The 22,398-nt window shown below is 36.9% G+C and overlaps 1 protein-coding gene across 4 annotated transcripts in view; it reads left to right on the top strand.

The window, feature by feature from the left end:
- Lsamp (limbic system-associated membrane protein) overlaps nucleotides 1-22,398 on the top strand; it is a 692,964-nt gene that overhangs the window by 237,947 nt on the left and 432,619 nt on the right. The gene's annotated exons all lie outside the window — the stretch shown is intronic.

Raw genomic sequence — 22,398 nt, 5'->3', positions numbered from 1 at the left:
AATTTTCTTCTAAATTTCACCCCATCTAAAAGATTTTTTGTTATAGTCCTGAATCTTGATTAGCAGTGAACTCAGTCAGTAACACTTGAAGTATAGAGGAAATATTTTCTCATTCTGCTCCCTTAATTTACACAATGCATTAGTTACCAGCGTCTGGAGATTCTACCTCCTCCAGAAGCACCAAGTATGTACTTTTTTTTTTATCTCTACCACTGTGCTCTTCACTATCTCTTTTCATAAATAATAGCCACTTACCATTTAGTTTGCTTGAATTTTGGCCACATAGAAATGCTCGTAAACAAAGCCCAGGGGCCATCAGTACTTCATCCCTGGCCCCACTTTTTCAACATTATCTTTTTCACTTTTTAGGAGGCATTCATGGCTTTATTTCCATGCCATTTCAATGCCACCTCTCACTGCCTTTTGTTTCCTGCCCAACTCCTTTCTCTGACAGGTGACCATAAATCTACCCTTCTTGTGCAAGGTTAATTCCCATGAATACCTATACACCATATCTACATACACATGTCTCAATTATAACAAGTAATAGATAAGTTTGCCTACTGCACTGCACACTTTTGGGAAAAAGGACCAGGACTTGATTCAGTTCTCCATACCTGCCCTGCAGACACAGCTGCAGAATGGCACTGTGGGTTTTCTGAATCTTGGTCTCCCATAATAATAATAGTTTCTTATTATTACAGAAAATCTATAACAGATGATGTGATATTAGAATAGCAGAATTAAGATTAGAATGACAAGAAGGAAAACCTAAATGATTGAGTTGCAGAATCTGCTTCCATGCCTAGAAAGTATAACAGGGAAGACTGAAGAGTTGACACAGAGCTTTAAACAATCTTTAACTTAATACGCTGAGTCTGTAGAGTTGCAACTTATCCAATCCAGCTGAGTAAGGTGAGATTGCTCGCTTCAAACTACTCTGTAAACTATGATTGCCTGGCACTGTAGATTTTTTAAAAATGATGTTGTCTGCATCTTGAAACAGCTGGCCGTGTGTGAGTTTTGGAGGTGAGAAGTTTGCAAGGAGTGACAAGGACAAAGACATAAATCCCCTGCTGAGAGCTTACATTCATGCTGTCCTCCTCACTTTTTCTGTATCCATCCTGGATAGATAGAGAACAGAGACAAGATAGTGGCAAGAGAGTGGGTGATGGTGCTGGAACCTGGATGGTGTGTGTGTGTGTGTGTGCAGGTGGGGAGCATTACTTTGGTTTGAAGTCTGCATAGAGGACCCCATTTCATATGGAACTGCTGGTTAACAGCCTTTTTTATTGGGGAGAGAATCTTGGAATAGTGACTAGTTCAAAGGACATTTAGTGAGGTTCACACAGATTGGCCCACAGTGAAGGAAAGGCAGTGACTATGAACAACCCAGGAAATGGAACGTTTTCAAGAGACAGCGAAGAGTTAATCACTCTGTTCAGAGGGTGTGAGAGACCAAGCAAGATGTGAGATCCAGAGTGAAGCAACGCCTGCATTGAGAGGCATCCGAAGGAGAGGCTCCTCGAAGGAGTGAAGGGTGAAGTGAGGAGCAGGGCCAGACTATGAGTGACAAATACACCTCACCTATTTAAAATGGTACCCAGGCAAGCATTAGCTTTATGCTTTGACTACCAATAATGAAATAGACAGGAATAATGTTTGCCATTGCTTTTCTAAATTCTTCCTTTACCTTCCCTTCCCTACATTTTTCAAAAGAAAAAAAAAAAGGAATTTTATCAAAAGAACAAATAACTCAAATAAAAAATCCTGAAAAATGAAATTTTTACATAGTATAGTGAAAATAAATAAAATCAATATATTACTTACTGTGGTCTATTTGGAACAGATTAATCAAATGCTTACATCTGATCACTGGTACATTTTCATGAAATGAATGGGCTTAGTGGAATTCTCATCAGTACAGTTGTCTTCAGAAAATGTGTGTTAGTATTTGGGCTGTCTATGAGGTTCTGTGCATAAAGGGATGAAGGTGGTAACTAATAGTATTTACAGAAAATTGCCTAGAGCCAGGAACTATTCTAGTTGCTACAAAGCAATGAAGTCCAGGGCCAGCCAGATAGTTCAGCGGACTAAAGCACCAGCATAGGCAGAGCACAGCAGCGGGGGTTGGATCACTGGCGTGCATTGCCAGCCGCACCCCCAGGGCACTCTGAGACAGTGATTGAGACTGCATGTGGTGGTGCCTGCCTGTAATACCAGCACTTGGGATGCTAAAAACAGAAGGATCACTAGGAGTCCAATCTGTGTAGTGAGACCCTGTACACCCTGTACTAAATACATAGAAAAAAAATGAAGACTAATGCCAGTATTACTAGGCATCAAACTTTGTCCTTCAAGTTATTCTGAACAGTCTCTATCAAAAACATTAAAATTTGACTACAGAACTGTGAATATAAATCTTTCGCTTAAGATTTGTTGCAGTCCTTGGAAGGTCAGTGAAAAGAAGGTATGAAAGAATCTGATCCTGTGACTGTATCTGTTATGCAAAAAGTGTTGACCTTTCTTAAATGTGAGCTTTTTTCCCCCAGCCATCACTCTGTTCCTGGGTCCATCATTTATAATGGTCAGTACTATCATTTTTGTCTTGCTGTAGAGCAGTTGTCCTCAAAACTAAAAGCATTGCCAAATAATGAAGTACATTTGTTCATAAAATAGATTCTCAGAACCAACACATCAAAGATTCTAAGTTAGTACAACTAAGACAGGAGCAAGGTACAATCTAATATTGTTAATAAGGAGCCTGAGACATTCTGATATAAATGATCAAATAATACCTTGAGAAATACTGCTTTGTGGAAGATACTTTATATTTAAACGTCTCAATTGTTCTTAAAGACTTTTCTCCTCAAATAGTTTTTTTTAATCTATTATTTATCACTAGACTTGCATCTTAACAAAAAGGAAAGATTCCATTAGATAGTGTATCTTTTCTACTTTCTGTTCATTTATTTTGTTCCTTGTTCCAGGCAATAGCACTGTGGTAGATTATGTTCTTATGTTGATTTAAATGTACCAGTTGGGTAGAACTTTTAACAAAACTATTTAGAGATACATGTGGATTATATATATATATTGATTCTTAAATAAATTACACTTGTAATACATTGATTAATAATAATATGAAAAACATGTAACCAAAAATATGAAAATAGTTTTAAAAATTAAAAGCCTCAAAAATATATGGTTAGGTAAGAAAACAGAAATCACTTAAAGTTAATTTTTATTTTTTATTTTTCTTCATTTTACTTTATTTATTTATTTTTTGTGACAGGTTTTCCCTGTGCAGTTTAGACTGGCTAGAACTCATTTTGTAGCCCAGGCTGGCCTTGAGCTTGCAAACTCATGGTGAAGCTGATGCCTCAGCTGGCGGAGTGTGGGATGACAGGTGAACACCACCACACCTGGCTCTAAAGTTAGTTTTGAATAATAGTAAATAACTACAGAGAACTGGTTACACAAGTGATGGACTTTTTAATACTCAGAAGGCACGGAGGAAACCCAGTGATTAGCATCAACTGTACCAAAATCTGGGCAAAATTGTCGGATGGGCTCACTGGAGCATGCTGGTTCCAGGAGACAATGAAAAATAATCAATTGATTTCACTTATTCTCAACATACTATCTAAACTCTTATTTCCAATTTCCAGATATTTTCATCTGAGACAAGCTGGAGAGGGTTCCGGGTCTCTGTAGTGAAGGCTCTGAGCTGCAGAAGAGAACCAGCCACTGCCAAAGACAGTAACACTGGCTTCTCCCATGTCTCCTCCATTACTTTTCTTTCAGTGTTTCTTATTGAAAGAACTCATTTGGCAGGGGAGCCCTGGAAGTATAGTCTGGTGATTCTAAGGAGAAGTGACTCAGCCAAGCAGGACTGAGGAATGACTCTTCTCTTAGAGCAATAGGCCAGGAACCAAGCTGCCAGGGTGCTCTCCCTAGGATACTTTAATGACTTCCACAAATCTTTTGTTTTGCTAAGAATATTATCTCTGATAATCTTTATAAACCTCATTTTTTATTATATTGAATCTGTTCAATCAATTATTTAGTTGAAAAATAATGCAGAGATGAGAAAGGACAGGAAATGTTGAGATAGAGTCCTTTAAGTCATTAGCACTGCTGTTTGGTGCCTCTGGAATGGAAAAGGGTGGCTTTTCTGCCTGTCTCTTTCACTGTTTATATTGTTCCTAGACACTTCACTGCATTTCTGTCTGGTATTACATGGTAGCTGCACACAGTTGGCTGTCTTTGGCTTATTCCATTCTGGTTTATGCAGAAAGATCTTGTCTCCGTGCCATAAGGACCGTATATTTCTCATTTCTTACCTCCCTTACGTTGACCATCTTTTCCTAGTGTGGTTGTTTTGACCCTCATTGCCTTCTGCCTTCTACAACAGGGATTTCTATAGTAAGTTCTAAGATAGCCAGTTCCAACAGCACCTTCACTGTGGCCACAGAGAATTCTGTGCCTTCTCTAGAATTCTGTGCCTTCTCGAGGATTCATGACCCTAGGCATGACTTAGTAACCGGTGTTTAGGACTAAAAAGAGTTGATATGGAATTAAGAGTTGATGCAATCAGCATAACAAAAAGCTTAATAGAGTCAGTTAGAGCATGACACTAAGTTCACTTCCTGAAGAGTCTTGTAGATATTACTTTGTTGTTCAGTCAGGGCTTTAGTATTTGCTTGCATAGTTTCTTTATCTGTCATTTCACCTAAAAATTGAATCTAGTTAGATAGTATGGACTGAAGACTGAGAAGATTTATGTGTGTTTTTCTTTACTTTGGACTGGGTTTTTTTGTCTTTTCCTGCTTCTGAGTTGAGCACAAAAATGAGCTAGTTGCAACTCCAAACTGAGGCATCTTGCTTCCAAGGCAGATCAGCCATTGTCTAGCTCAGTGCCTGGTTGTCCATCAGCACTGTATGTTTGCTTTGTTGGTAAGTACACGTCCTATAACAAAGTTCAACAAGTCTTTGGATGGGAGGCATTTCTTTGAAATCTGAGAAACTATTACATTATTAAAATTGATATTCTACTTTTAAAATTCAAACAGTTTTATGAACTTCCTCTTTTGAGGAGTTAATGATTTGAAAATCTGAGTGTGGGTTATGTTGTGATAAATAATTCCATAGGTGGAAACTGAGGAAGACCCTGCCAGAGTTGAAATTCTCCAGTATCTTGGAGAATAGGTGAAGTTGAAACAACCATAAATTTATTTGCCTTCTTTTTGAGAAATGGAAGACTCCTTTACTGTCTCTATTTAATCATGAACAAATAAAATAATTGCAAATTCAACACTGTAATTTGCAAAATATAAAAATGTACCTTATATTCATGACTTTAATGAGGACTTAATGAATTAATGTATGCAAAATCGTTTTTTAAGCAATGAAATATTATATGAATAAAAATGTTAACATCACTTTCATTCTCATTTTTAATTGCATAAGAAACTCCTCCTCTCCCACAAAACTTCTGTCACAATGGAGTGGTAGTATATCATTACAAAAGTTACCTAATTAAGTGGTAGTCAAAACAGCTCAGGTACCAATATAATCCAATTACATTTACCAAGTGAAGGAAATTAGCTTCCAGATTCAGTCTTTATCTTGAAAACTCCCTGTTCATCAACTAGCCTTTCAAATTTTAAAAGGTTCATAAAGTTCATAGATCCTAATATCCTAATTGTTTTTGAAGAAAACCACCGTAGCCAGATGTCTTAGCTATTATTTTCTCATTGTTGAGACAAAATACCAGACACCCAAATTTAAAGTGGGAAAGGCTTATTTAGCTAAGTTTGTAGAGTTTTCTGTCCATGATTGTCTGGCTCCAAGGCAGACTGGCATGGCAGACAGACATTAAGAGGGAAAATAGTTCACAGGAGGCCAAAAGTAACAAAAAAAAGCAAGAGACAATACAAAGCTCTGTCTGTCCTTTATAGTATATCCAGGATACCAGGATTAGAGCAGTACCAAAGCAATCAGAAGGGCCGGGGAGATGGCTCGGTGGAATAAGTGCTTCCCTGGCAAGTACAAGGGCCTGAGTTTAATCCCCGGTTCTGCCTAAAAAAGAAAAAAAAAAAAGCTATCAGAGGATTAATTTAGTAATTACTCAACTTTAATCCTTGCAGTGTTAATGCTAGCCTTGTACCATGAGTCAGTCACGAACTCTAGAGTCAGCCACCTCTATGACTGGGCCTACAGTGTCTCACTACACAGATCAGACTCATGATTCTCCTGTTCTCAGCCTCCCAAGTGCTGTGATTACAGGCATGCACCCCCACTCCCAGTCTCAGTCCCTATCTCACCTAGCCCCAGAGGCAGGGCCAGCACAGCATACCAGGGATACAGCCCCAGTCCCTGAGCCTGCCTAAGCAGGTCTTTAATCTGCTGAGCTATCTGACTGGCCCTAAATATTTTTAACTACCTGTTAACTTTATTTGACATTGTCTCATCTTTCTTCTCTGTAATTCAGAACACTAGACTGGTATTTGTTTCTCTGAATTATAGACAAAAAAGGTGAGACCTATGGATGTCATATAATTTACGGGATACCATGCACCTAATTAAAAATGTTTATTAAAGTGTTGTGGGAGTTAAACCTGATTCTTCACCTCTATAGTCAAGGAAATTGTACATTTTTAGCATTTACTTTTCATTAATTATAAGATTTTCATACTTTAGAAAACATGAGCCCTTAGAGGACATTGAAAAAAATTTTATATTTGGTTAAATGTATTAATTATACATATTAATGGGATTTGGTGTAATATTTCCAAACACAAATGCAGTTTTACACTGATATAATGCAGAATAACTTTATATCACTCCCTACCTTCTAGTAGTTAGTATTCTATGCTTATATCAGTGTTTTTTTTAAAGAACTTCCATATAAACTATAGAACATTTAGCACTTAATTTCTGTGTTTGTTTTATTTCATTTAATGATACGCTCCAGTTTCACCCATTTTATTTCAAATGATGAGATTTTATTCATTTATATGGTTGAATAATATTCTACTGAATTATATAAATATTATGTTTCTTCATCATTTCTTCTGTTGATGGACACCTGGGTTGATTCCGTAGCTTAGCTGTTACAAATTGTGTCACACTAAATATTGATATGTAGTCATCTCCTTAATATGTTGATTTTTTAATGTATTTACAAAAGTGGGATTGCTAGCCAGATGGTAGGTCTATTTTTAGATTCTGCTCAACTTCCATATTGCTCTCCATATTGGTTAGTCTTCTTTTAATTCATTGGCTAAATGCAAAACTAGTATGTTTAGACGTCAGGACAACAGCATGGCACAGAAAACCTGTTATGAAGCTGGAGGAGCTACACTTGGAAACTGAAAGAGCCATGGAAAGAACTCCCATTTCCTAGCCAAATTTCTGATTTGCTGCAAGATGCAGGCTACTTGGGGAGCAAAAATTGAGTGAAATTTTCAAATGCCCACTACTATCTTGTACTATTCCTTGTGAAGGGTCTTCACCATCCTTGGCCTACAGACTCACTTGAGAATCCGAAATTTAAAAGGGAGAATTTAGGATAATTCACACTTTGCATAAGCCATTAGCAATCTAGAACTTATAGGCTTCCTAAGACCTTGCTCCAGATCCCTTAGGAGTATGTTTCTTAATGGAGATACCTTCATGAGAACTCCTAGGCTGCTGGCAGATACCTGACTTTCCTCCAAAATCAGACAAAAGAGTCACTGCCCATGGAAAGTAAGAAAATGTTTTCCTCCATCCCATTTGACCAAAATAGGAGGTCCTGTGATTTATCATGAGCTCCAGAAGCCATGTAAGAATAGTTTTCCATTTCACAGCATAGCTGAAAGAATATTCTAACTTCCTAAGGAGACATAGCAGTGAAGTGTTATAATCCCATTTATTCCAAAATCCCATGCATAAAGGAACACATTGTCCTCACATGTAAACTTTTCACTGTAACACACTGATTTGGAAATATGAAGCCAGCATGGTAAAAAGTGTGTGAGTTGCTCCTGTTTATTTCCATTAAAATGCAAGTACACACTGTTTGTTTATTTTCCTCTGGGAACATGCTGCGAAACTGTTAGTGATGGGGAAAATAATACTACAAAAAAAGTCTTAAGTGTTGAATCCACATTTTCAGGGCTTGATAAGTCCTTCTGAGTGCAGCACTCTATCACTTTTCTCAGCAGGGTATAATTACTCATAACTCAAAGGGTTTATCTCTGAGCTGCCTCTAATAAAAAGGGGTAAAAAAGGTAAATCTGTCATTCACTGAAAGTATTGATTCTTAATTAAGCGTTGCATATAATGGCTTAAATCTCATAGTTGCCAATTGCACAGTCCAGGAATTTTGAAAGAGGTAGGGGATTATCCACCAGGTTTATAAAAATATGTGACTCTAGGGATTTCTTAATGCATGTATGTGTCTGTCTGCCTCTGTCTGTGTGTGTTTCTACCACAGTACCAGTGGCTCATTTTCATGTCCAGTTTTAAGTCTTATGTACATCTTCTTTATTGACAAAAATATATTACCATTCACAACATTATGTTGTGTACATTATGCACATTGTGAAATGACTATCCTAAAGATGTTGAAGATACCTAGTTTTTAAGTCTTATCTTTCTTGTGAATATTCAAAGTACAATCCCCCTTTATTATTTGTAAACTACAAAATAATGATTGCAGTTCTATGATCAGCTTCTTTGTGTCACCTCTCTTATATTGGCTAATAGCCTCTGTTCACAGAATTTTTAGTCATATGTCTGATGTTACTATGTAAGGCAAAAATAGAGATTGAAAAGTGGAGTTCTACGTTATTTATTTTGAAAAAAGGGGTCATGACTATTCTAGTGATATGAGCCAAGTGAAAACTTAAACCAAAATGTGTCAGAATATCTTCTCAATTTGTTTTTCTCCCCCTAGAATAAATGGTTTTAAAGGATTTGGGTACTGTGGTTAAAAGGCTGAGGTTCTGTGACTCTCCGTTTCTGTTGAAGACCTTTGGAACTAGGTTGTTGTGCTTTTGGAGGTCTAAGCTATAGGCTTTTTATCTGTCATGTGGCATTGTTCAGACTATTTCTTGAATATCACTCATACCAAGAGAAGATTGAGTTCATGATATTTGCCAATTCTCACGGTGCAAATATTCCTGCTGTGACCAGTCAGGGGACCTTGCTGTAGCTAAGCAGTGCTTCTTCAAAATATCAACACAATTTTCATCTCAGTAATTTGTTATTTCTGTTCCTTAAGATGGGAAAATTCTTCACTTAGAGCACTGGATAGCTCTCTCAACTTTCTTCCTTAGGTTCCCACTAAAATATCATCATTTTCAGGATAATTTTATCAGACAAGAACTAATTTCTATCTACATTTTTATCTACTGTTGTTCACATCTCTTACCATTACTGGAACCCTATGCTTCCTTGCCTGTCATCCTTTATTCCACAAGAACAGAACTAGAGAGTTAGCTGTTCTTCAATATTACCATGCCAGGAAGTAGAATAGAGCCTGTGGATGCACGTGCTTAAGAATCATTGTTCAGCGGGGAGTAGGGGCTCAAGCCTGGAATCCCAGCACCCAGGAGGCAGAGGAAAGTAGATTCTAAGGCCAGCTTGGACTGCAGAGTGCGACCCTGTCTCAAACATATACACACAAAAGAACCATCATTAAATTCATAATGTAACAACCATGCAATTAGTTATTAGCCAGGAGGTGAAGACCACAAGGAATTTATACAATACTAGAATATTTTTAAATATAGCAAAAGGAACCTGCCAGATATGGTGGCACACACCTGTATCACACCACTCAGGAGTCTGAGGCAGTGGGGATTGCTGTAAATAGGAGGTCAGCTTGGGCTACATGATGAGTTCAAGGCTATCCTGAACTAAGTACTGAGACACTGGGTCAAACCAAACAAAATACAGTATTACAAAAATAATCAGTTTTCCCATTCTATTATAACTATCCCTTTCCTGCCATATCTGTATCTTATAGCATCTGTTCAACATATGTAAGTTTTACCCACTAAGACTAGGAACCTCTTAGAAAAATGGTTTTGAATTCACTGGGCCTGAAATACAGTAGAAGCTCAATTAATCCACTTCAACCAGATAGGCGAACTTATCACATATTTCTTATCCCTTTTCTCCCAAGAGTGGTTTGCAATCTATCCTTGAGTGAGAATGCAAATCATTATGTACATTTTTTTAGCTCCAGGAAGAACTTGAGAGAACATAGAGCAATTGTATTTTACTCTACAGTGAGTCCAGGGGAAGACCCGGAGTTAAGAGATAGAGTGAATTTTGGCATTCAACAGTAAGAAGCAAATGAACTCCTCAGGATCTTAGGCCAAGGCAGAGAAGAATATTTACCAGAGTAATGGCTCCCATGAAAGGTCTTTCAGAAACTTACAAATACCAAGCATTCTAAATATATTGTAGGGAATCTATTTGGACCTTTAATTGGTTGGGCTACCAACATTGCCTCAAAGTTTCCTGGAGTCTGCCAGGAAAGACATAGGTCTGCCCAGAAGCATTTCTGAGGCAATAGATTTTCAGTGTCTGCTTTTCATATACAAGCACAGTCACACCATGAGAGGCCAACAGTTCCCAATAAGAAGTGCTCAGGATCCAGAAGACATTTAAGGACATGTGGGTGGATGAAGAACATGTGCAAGGAGTGCCAGCACCCTTGGAAAGAACTTGTTTTCTATCTGTGTTAGAATTTGCATGGAAGATAAGAGTAGGCCTTAATAACCTTGTGAACATATTCTGGTGTGGGAATTAGGGGGAAACAGGCCCTGGAAAAAAAAAGATGCAATAGAAAAACTAAAGGGAGGGAACCCAATGACTTTCCATATAGTATGAAGGAAGAAATTCTCCCTGAAGAGTGAAAGGAGAAGGAATACAAACTTTGCCCACTGGAGTGCACTACAAAGTGGACTGGCCTGAGGGGAAACCTGAGGCCTCTTAGGATCAAGTCCATCTGTGCAGTTCTGAAAAAATCAAATAGAAACTTGGCCCAGAAATGTAGGTCAGGAAAACTAAGGAAAGAGAGGCATTAACCTCACATTTTTGCTGTTCTATTCCTGCTTTCTGATTCTTTGAGAAAGTATTGAAAAGCGTATTGAGTTAGGCATTTAGATTCTTTATTTGTCTTCATCTTTCTGGTCCAGATTTCTACCTGCAATTCACTGAAAGCTGAAGTGACGGATATAGGCAATTAGGGTTTGAATGCAGATTGTAGATTCCACCTAATGCCAGTCAGTGTTGCATTGTGCTCCACAGAAAATTCAGCCAGTCTAGTGTGACTACCTATATGCCAAGTGCAATGTAGAGAGATAAAAGCAGGCCAAGAAGGTGATCAAGATCTAGGGGGTAAGAGAATTGAAGGTATTTAATTTACAGGAATTGTTAAAACAAGAGAGGTGATGGTAAGGGCATGATATACCTTCTGCTGTGGCCTTCATTGTCTCAGAGAATGTGCTCATTATTGCTTATAACCTGTAATGTTTTCCCTACTTTTCACCCTGAGAGCACCACCAGAAATACTCTCAGCGATGGGCAGAACCCTTTTTTTTAAATGCAGAGCCAGCTGTGTTCAAAGCCATAGGATTGAATGTAGCAAGAGGCATACCTAACTCATACACACTCTGCTGGTTAAATAATTTTTCAGACAAAAAAGAATTAAGGACAAAGGAAGATAAAGCATAAGTGGGGGATAATTTAGGTATTTTATATGTGGAGAGCTTATATGGTGTAAAGAGCAAGAATGTGAAGAAATGGATTGCATTCCTCCAATTTCATTGAACTAATTGTGAGTCCTTGAAGCTTATTCTCCTCTTTATAAAATGAGGGGATTTGTCAAGATTCCCTAATGGTGCTAGTGTGTTGTAATTAAGTCTATTCAAGAAATAATCCTTATCTTGATTAGGTAAATAGGACTTGATTAATTCCACTCTGATTAAACATTGCTTCTGAAAATGTCCTGGAGGCTTCTATGGATTCTACCAAGAAAATCACCATTTTCACCCAGCAGAAACTCAAAGTGCCCCAGTATCCTTCAAGATAGAGATCAAGCTAGGATCCAAGTGCCCTAGCACATGAAACACTTCTACAGATGGTTGTGGTTTGCCTTGCAAGTGGAATGGCATTGGTCAGGACTGATGATGGAGGGGACGGGAGGGGAAGCAGAAAGGAGACATTCTTTTGAAATATCAAAAAGATTTTATATATCTTTTCTGCCCTTTTATAAAGACTTCATCTGGCAGCCAGATTGCCTTAATGGTCTGCCTAAAAAGGCCCACCCTGGCCTGACAGCCAGACACACACTCTCTTGCTTTGCTTTGCTCCTTTGATGCTGTCACATGTCCTTCATTTTCTACATTTCATTCATTCTTTGCCTTTAAGCTACAAGGATAAAAGTGCCTGGCATTAAAAAAAATTCAGCTTACATTTTTTTTAAAGGAGTAGACATTTCATGCAGCCTTTGATTTCTTTCCAGGAGAAAAATCATTACTTTGCTTGAAAGGAGAGACTATTTCCTCATCCCTTCCTCTGACCCACCCTTCACCCTAGCTCCCCATTTTCAGCGGTAAGTAATGTACAGGGAGTGGAGCACAGAAAGGCTAGAGAAATAATTGTCTCCCAGAATGCTTTTTTGCCACGATAGTGAATTAAAAAGTACGAACACTCATTTACTGCTAAACAATGACCATACATACTTAGAACATTTTAAAGCAGAGTACTACATTCAACATCTGTTAAATATTGGTTCAGATCATTGCTTTGAGAATAGGTGATACTGAGGAGGAAAGGTAACAGGGTATACTGTGTGCTGGCTGTAGAATCTCTAGGGATGCATAAGAGAGACCTAGAGTGGCATTTGTGAAGGAAGGCATGAATGGAAATAGAGTCATCACCTTATAGTATATATGAAACACTATATGATAGATATCTTGTGTGTGGAAATACTCCAGTATTAAATTGTGGTTACACTCTGCTCTGTGTCTGCATATTAATGAGTTTGATCATAAATATAGAGGATCACACAGTATATTAAACCAATGCCAAATGGGGCCCCGTATGCAATGTCTAAACAGTCAAATGAGTAAAAATAAAGCATGATGAGATTTACAGAGAGCACAAGCAACTCCCTTTTACAGCAGGTGTTTAGAACACAAGTGAAAAGAAAATGCCTGGAATTGATACTTAGCTTTGAACCAGAACTGATGCTGAAGATATGTGAAATGTGTTAAGAGAAAAAATCACGAAACTCTTGACAGAGAGAAAAAAGAAGAAATGTATCACCCAGCTATTGAACTCCAGGGAATAAAATGATGCCAAAATGTAGGAATTGAAAATATATTAAAGGGGACTATGTGAAACTAAATGAACCACAACAAATAAGGAGACAGTTAAAAGCCTTCATTGAAAATTCAGTATAAATGTAGTCTGAGCATCAAATACATGAGAGACTAGTGAATGCAAAACCAAACTGTCTGAATAACACGCAAAGGCAAAGAATCTCCTGTCAAGAAAAAGAAGAAATCATCCAACCAAGGCAAACATCAATAAAGCTAAAGTCTAGAAGAAACCTCGCAAACCTAGTCAGAACCCATGAAAGGTACTTAGAATATATGACGAACAGTATCTGTTCATTAGGTAGCTGCATCTCTTAGGCATCAACTTTATCTAAGCTTAACTAGGCCCACACTTGAAGGGGCAGAATTCTTAAGTGAATGGAAAGAACCGTCTCATAATCTGTGAGAGAAAACAGAAAAATCAGACAGGCAGATTGAAACAGTGGCCTGCTTGATTATTAGCCCATTTTCCCCCTTGCCCAGGGAATGCTTGCACATGGCAGCTCTGGCTGTGGCACTTTCTATACCGTAACTCTTGGATTATAGTCCTAGCCTTAGCCCTAAAGTCTGCCACAAAATATCTCACCTTCTTTATTTTCACATCACTCTCGTATATTGCTACCTTTGGAAACAAAAGTAGTTACAGCACTCTGGCTTTAGGAGTGATCTTTCAATTTATAAAGTAGAGTAATTCTTGATTGCTGAAAATTAAATATGGCAACACCAAGTTTCCCTTCAAAAGAAGTAGGTGATGATGAAATCATTGGCTCTCATTGGCTCTACTGGTCTTAACAGTTCCATGCAAAATGAAAAGCACTCAGTAAATGCTTTAAAAACTTTTTTTTGACAGTAAAAGAGTATATCTTCTGTAAATATTAATAATTTACAAGAAAACTACTAAAACTTTTCTAAATACATGTTTTAAAATAATTTGCTAAAGATGTAAATTGGTGAAACATTGACACTGAGCAATAGTTTTTAATGTGTCATTATGGACCAGGATCTTAGAAATAGAAAAGATGATCAGTTAAAGGAGGTATTAGATGTGGTAAGGTACTAAATGCATGACTAGTACAATAAAATACTTACATGTATTAAAAGATGTGAAGGGCAAATGGGCTTTAATTGGTAAAGGAAAATGTCAGCGTTCAAATTTAGTGTAATGTTTAAAACTGTCATCTCACATTTGACTTTTTTTGGTGTTTCTGTCAAGTGAAGAATATTCTTTCCTTGCTCAGAATTCCAATTGTTCTGTTGTTGTGGGGGCTTGAATCCCAAAGGAGTAGGTGGAAAATATCAAGTGTTAGAAACACTGAAGCCTCAGAAGTGCCACTTAGTGATGGAGACAAAGGTTCCACCAACGACGGGAACATTTTACCTTTTTTGCCATTGTATCTTCTTCATTAAACTCCAGCTTCAAAATTATGCTGTAAAGTCTGTACCTGCTCAGTCTGGACACCACCCTAACTGTTTAGAAACAGAATTCCTTACCAAACCATGGAAATGTATATATTCAATATACCAGCATATATATGCTATTATATGTAGTATTACATATGTATATGACATATATGCATATCTATGGTATTGCAGTAAGTAGTTAGTAAATAAATACAAATGAGATGAAATGACTTGTGACAGAGAGCCAGAGAGAACACACACACACGCACACACACACACGGAGGCAGGGAGACTGCGAGGTAGAGAGACACAAAGAGAAGAGAAAGTTCCGCTGTGAAATTACAAAGTTAAAAAGTGTTATTTAAGTAATGTGAGTGGTTGATAAAGGAAGGATTTAAAAATAAGAAGTCTATTATTTTAGCTCTACCAGATAGAGGTACGTGTGGTATATCCTCTTGCTCTGGCTCTCACGCACTGTCACTCACGTGTGTGCTTCTGCACTCCCACCCTCTTTCTCTCTCCTTCCCTCAACCCCCTCCTTCTCTCTTCCCCTCTTATTCATCTCTATCTCTCTGACTCTCTTTTTCTCCACCTTCTAAGTCATCCAAATGTTCCATCATTACATCTACCTGGAAAACCTTTTGCACCTGCAAAAAAAAAAAGTTGCTGCTAATAAATATTTTCACCCATGCCCCCATTCCAGGCAATTCAGCTAAAATGCCTTGATTCCTTTATTCCTCTTCTTTCTATTTTTTAAAAATTATTTGGTTATCTTGCTATACCAATTCTATCTTGAAAGCATATTTTGCCACTTCCCCCTGACATTTCACATAGTAAACAAGAGTTTGAGACCTAGAATTGGCTGTCATGGTTCCTATCTTTTTCTTTCCTCTTACTAAAATCTACCAAGTTATTAATTATTTTGTCCATCAGTTTTCTTATCTGTAAACTAAAAACAAAAGTATTGAATTATTTTAGTAAAATTTAAATTTTTTTAAACCTTTAATCCTCAATAAACTTAGATGTTGCAATATTGCTGCTGGTGGTGATGAATACAATTATGCTCATGGTTACGAGACACAAGAGCCTTCTAAGCCTTTAAATCTGTCATGAGACCAAGTGCAATCATAGGTCTCCTAGGCTCTCCTTTCTATTGTTTCACATCTAACTTCTGTCTGGCACCAAGTGGCCATCCTACATCTCAAGTATCCATATTGTTCAACATGCTCATTGTTTATGGAAAAAAATGTAAATCCTGTTCCCTTTTTTGAATGTTTATGATTTTTAATTCATTTTACTGAGGAAAAAAGATAAAATACTAATGAAACAGTTTCAAAACAGATTACAAGGACAGTTACAATAATTAATACATTGCATAATGTTGTCTTCGCAGTAGGTATTCAGAGGACAAGAGGCAGATATGATATCTTGTCTAAACAATATTAGTACAAACCTTTCTTCTCAATGAACTAAGTGAAAGTAGCTGTGTATATATCCTATCTATCTTGTATATACACATGTATGGCTTTTTTTCACAACAAAATAGTCCTTTATTTATATCCCTCTTTTTTGTTTTTTTTTTTTTTGTTTTTGTTAGAAATGGGTGTTCCGTTGCAGTTAGAGAAGCTATATTTGGAGAAGTCTTTAAAGGTCCTTTTCATACTTGATGCCAGTCAAAAGATTGTAGGTACTTCCACTTAGCAAAATAACTGAATATAGTGTGATAGTCTGCAATAATAGTGATTTTCAACACAACTGGCAATTGTCAGAAGTTGTTGACTTGAGCGTTTTACAGCTCAGTGTATTCGTATAGCTCTACCTTTTATACTCATAATTACACATTCTGCTTGATGGTTAAGACCAAGTTAAAGCAAGATCTATATAACAAGAAATGTAACTTTTGCTATCTGACAAGTTCATTCAAATCCCCTTGATATTTACCCTGGATCCATGTAAGCACCTTGTGGATCTTTTGTCAGCATCAGCCATCTGGATGAGTCACTGCCATTGCTTGACCAATTTGCTTTCTGTGGAAGCCTGAGAGAACTTTTTCTCTCTAGGTGACTCTCCTTAGGCACACTCTACATCGTTGATCACTTTCATCTGGGGCCCCATAATCTCCTTGATCAGAAAATTTGGGATACCACTTAGTTACAGGATGTCACAGCAGAGGTTCTCTTATGTCCTGAGTCCTCTTTGACCTTGGAGGGGTAGGGCCAATATATTAGCTGTCTTTTTAGCCCACCTATCTCTCTAATTTTTGGTCTGCAAACTTTAGTTGTTAAACATTCAGAAAAGAAACTTAAAAGAAGAAATAAAAATTGAAAAGTGTAACACAGTTACATGGAAAGAGAAAACTTAAGGATTAAGTACTGAAGAGAGAGAAAGGAGAAAACTTAGGAAATATGGCAGGGGCAAAATCATACATTTATATAAACAAGATAGTTAAGGTCCTGAGAATTTCCATCAAGTTTTTGAAAATAGCAGTTAATGAGTAGAATTCTCAACCTGCCTAACTCTGTATGCTGATATCTGTGAACAAAGAAACTACACTGTGGACAGCAATGTGGAATGCTAAAACCATGCTTAAGAAGGGCCAGCCAAATAGCTCAGTAGAATAAAGTGCCTGAAAGCAGGCGCAGGGACCAAGAGTTCTATCCCTGGGCCTGCAGTGCTCCCCCCACCCCCCGCGGAGCGTGCTGAGACAGCAATTGAGACTGGGCATGGCGCACCTGTAATCCCAGCTGTTGGGAGGCTGCAAACAGGCAGATAACTACGAGTCCAATCTAGTGGGGAGACCCTGAACACCCTGTTGACCCTTTCCTAAAATACAAAACATAAAAATAAAAAATAAATAAAACTGTGCTTAAAATACTTGTCATTTGGTCTTCTAAATGCACACTGCTTCTAATGTCATATCAATTATTGCTATATTCTTTAAAGTAAATATTTGTAAAAAAGGAAAATGGTAATAAAAGTAAATGAGAGACAAGAAAAACAAAAAGTCATAGGATCACCCTACTACAATGTTGTATATGGTTTGATTTCTAAATTTCTGTGTAAAAAATGTGTAATTGTTTTTTCACATTCTATAGGGATTTAAATTTTAGAATATCCGTGGTTGTTGGAAAATAGCAGTTCCATGTTAGGTCTAAAGCTTTTGATATTCAGACAGATAGTGATGTTAAGCCCAACTGCCTCTGTTACAGGATAACAATGTCATTAAGCTTCTCTTCTGGACGTTTAACAACTAAATTTTACAGTTGTGTGCTAAAGGCTTCCATTCAGGAGTTCAGTAAGCTGTACTCCACAACTTGCCTTTAGTAATGTAATTATCAGAAGTTCTTTTCCACCTAGTCTTTACCTTTACAAGTCTTCTAGACAAAAGTGCTGCCTATTTAACAAAATATAAAATGGTCCCAATATCAATGCTAAAACTGGCAACTGTCATGTAATATTTAACTAACGGTGTGTTAGGATCTCTACCCTATGAGATAATAATTAGCATTGTCATCAATTTAACAATAAAGAAACGTATTCTCTAATGCCCAAAACTAGAAATTTAGGACTGACTTTCAAACCCACTTCTATCCCACTTGAGGCTTGTACTCTCATTTACCATCCCCATGCCTCCAAAACTGTGTATTTGCTTATTTCTTTTCTAATACAATACTCTAGTCCCACAAACTGCAACCCTATTCAAGGCCAATATCTGACATGACATACCTCGCCGTACACTATGCTACAACGTGCATGCAATACTGAGGAAATCATCTGAATTAGATTTACATTTTGTCAAGAAAGTACTGTCCAAATATGTGTTCCCCCACTGGACGTATGGGGTGCCATCAAATTTCGTTTCTTCATCTTGAATTCAGGGAGTTTCCTTTAAAAGGGGTCATCCATAAATTAGATTTATCTTTACTACTTAATCATCCTGTGCCCAGAAATACAGATAGTCTCCTATGTCCGTATATACATATATATCAGAACTATAGCCACATCTGTTTCATTCTAAATCCCTTAATAAATTTGATTTGGACATTCAGAGAGAGTCTGTTTTAAAAATTATACTCTATATTGTGCAGCTATAAATTTACAAAGACTAACAGTCTGCCCTGTGTTCTAACCCCATTCCAGTGCTGTTCAGTTACAGCTCTCTCTCAGTAAATCTACAGCCATCATTGTCATGATAATATCTGAAACATTTTTGTATTGTCAATGTATAAAATGTGCCTAATATAACAAACATTCAAAAAACATATTTTGTCATTATATTATACAAAAATATGCATGACTGGATTCAAACCCCTGACAAATCTTATGTTTAATAAAGCTTGTTTAAGACTCTAATATTTCTGTTAAAAAGACAAAAAAAGGTAACTCTAAAAGGCATTTATTGCCACTCTACTTAAAAATATTATGAAAGAGCTTCTCTGGACAGCCTTGTTTTCTCCAACTTTTTCCTTAATCCCCTTTCCCACCCATAATAACATAAAGCCTAGCAGGATCAGGTCCCATCCATGACCTTTTCCATAGCAACCTGCTATAGCACTTTGGGTACTTGCATTATTTGGATATTTATTTTGTAAGTTTCACATAGCCTAGACTATTTCTGTTTTGTTCTCTGCACATTCTTGGTGTCTGCCTAATTCATATGAAGTTCAAAATATATATTTAATAAAAATTGCTATGTATTGATGGAGACATAAATGAAGTAATTAATTTCCAGGATTACATGTCTGTCTGTACAGAGTCTATATTATAAAAATAACCTTAGGAATGACTTCAGTTATACCCTTTGTTATTGGTGTTAGACTGTCTCCTTTGCTAGAAGCGTTTAGTGAATGTTCTTGGACTCAAACAACATCTGAAAGTTATTTTATGGAACTGTGATTTCTGGCCCCTTTAATTTAAAGTAACTTTGCACTAATAACATTTTTGGGGGCTTCCCTGCATAGATTATACTAAAAACTCCCACTGAAGCTGAAGTACATCATATTCTATTCATTTTTCATAAAACATATCTTTTCAACTTTAAATTTTCTCGGTGGAATGCTCTACAACAACAGCTCCTAAATGTAATCATTGCCCAGTTTGAAACACAATTTCCTGAGACAACCTCATGAAAATATAGATTCCTGGATCCCCTCAGGGAGAATCTGTGGTAGGATGTGCAAATCTAAACCATTAAGGAACCTTCGAAAGAAATCAGATGCATATACCTTGGGGAGTCAGTCTTGGCTCACTCTGGCTATGGAGAAGGGGGAGTCTGATGTTTACATAGTAGTGGCTATCTGCCCTAACAGACTGTCAAGAGTAATAAAAATAATTTTCCCCAAAGTGCTTTGGGAAAAATAAAAACAGCTTAGAAATGCCAAGTCCTGAGAGATATGCTGGAGTTTTTACTTTACATCAGTCACACTAGTGTCATCATGCAGCATTTGCACAGGTTACTGATACTGTGAGTTATGGTGCATTTACAAATGTGATATGTGTTGAAAGTCTACAGTCATGACAGATGCAAGCTCTCTGCGTAGGTTTGGAACAAAATATTTTAGAAATAATTACAGCAGTTCAGTATTCATCACATTTGTGTTTAGGGAATTAAGCATCAACTAACACTTCTCATTTTGGAATGGAACTCCATCCTTTGTTACTACATTAGCACAACTTGAGCACAGGAAAAGCAAAAGAGGCTTAAACATCATAGTTCCAATAGGGCATCTGATTTGCCAAAGGGTAGTATTCTATTTTCTACTGATAATTGTAACCAGATAAAGTGGTGTAACTGGGAAATTCCTGTAAAAAATCAGCCATTAGTTAAAAGAGTTATTTAGAATACAAAATAATATGAGAATTATATTTGATTGCTTTGGTGATTTTTTTTAATGGTACTCATTTAGTGTCTTTGATTTCAACAGATCTCTCTAATATTCTGGAAATATTATCCATGAACCACTTCAGTCATCTTAAAAATACAACTATTTTTGGGTAAAAGTAATGGCTATTTAGTACACTGTGGCCTAAAAAAAAAAAAAACACATTAAAACTGTTACTCTCTAGTCAGATACTTAGAGGAATTTTATAATAATATCTATCATAATAGCTATATCTTTTATTTATTAATTATTTATTTGATACAAGGTCTCACTGCACAGATCAGAATCGTAGTGATCCTCCTGTCTCAGCCTCCCTAGTGCTGGGATTACAGGTGCATGCCACCACACCCAATTTCAGGGTTGGCAACGTGCACTGGGGTTTCAGAGCAGGAAAAGCACATGGTACCAGGGATTGGATGTGGGTCCTTGCACATGTCAGGCAGGCAATTAGACCAGTGAGCTATCACCCCAGCCCTGTTATGTCTTTTATTATTTTAGCTGATTTTGTCCATTCATAGACAAGGGATTAGGTTCAGGAAGGAAGATGTGGCAACTTTTATATGTGCAGAATAATTAACCCATGAAACTATTGGCTCTCAAATTCACTTGTGTCTTGCACTGCTTTCTTCTCCTTCTTCAAACGTAATGATGAACAACTCATTGCATCATAAGAGAATCCATATGAACCTTTTCCTAGTGTTTTAAGATAATATAATATTTATTTGTTCAAAACTGGCAGATAAAATACTAAGTACTGATCTTGAACAACATGATATTTTGAAGTATATATACATTGTAGAATGGTAAATGTGCCTAATTAACATACACATATCCTACATATTTATCATTTTGCAGTGAAAACGCTTCACATCTCTTCTCCTTTCAGTTTTGAAAAAAATGTTGTCATGAGTTATAGTTACCATGTTTTGTAACAGATCTCTTTGTGCTTATTCTTCCGTTCTAACTGTAATCTGCATTTCTTGCCACCTCCTCAGTCTACGCATTTTTTTACTGCCTCAGCACTTTGTAACCATCTTTCTTTCTGTTTCGATGAGGTAAACGTGATATTTTGCAATGGAAGGAGTCATGAGGTAATTGTTTATTTCTTGTTTATTTCACGTAATAAAATGTTCTCCTGGTTCATTGATGCAGTAGTAAATGATAGTATTTCATTGATTTTAACGGTGGAATAGTGTTACATTGGATATGAATATCGTATTTTTAAAAGCGCCTATTGCCTTAAGTACATTTCAATTAATTTTTAGTTGGATATGCTGAATAGTGCTATCCTAAATATGAGCATTCAGGTGTCACTTAGTCATGCTGATTTCATTTCTTTGGGATATAAATAAGATTGCCGGATCTTAAGGTAATTAAACTTTTAATTTCTACACGCACCTCAACACTATTTCCATAATGCCTGCACTGATTTATACTCCCACCAACAGTATGTAAAGGATATTTTTATCCACATCTTGCACACCACTTACTCTCTTTGATCTTTTTGATAATCGCCATTTTACTGGGGTGATGCGATCTCTCATTGTGGTTTTGATTTGCATTTCTTAGATGATTAATGACACTGAACATTTTTATATACCTGTTAGCTATTTGTATGACTTCTTTTGAGAAATATATATTTATGATTTTGCCATTTAATAATTACTTGAGTTTCTTACATATTTTGAATGTCAACCGTTATTGCATGATACTTTGTAAATATTTTC

The sequence above is a fragment of the Octodon degus genome, unplaced genomic scaffold (assembly GCF_000260255.1).
Source record: "Octodon degus isolate 3935 unplaced genomic scaffold, OctDeg1.0 scaffold00053, whole genome shotgun sequence".
Taxonomy (NCBI): Eukaryota; Metazoa; Chordata; class Mammalia; order Rodentia; family Octodontidae; genus Octodon; species Octodon degus.
Note: the sequence above shows the minus strand (reverse complement) of the source record. Positions and strands in the feature narration are given on the sequence as shown.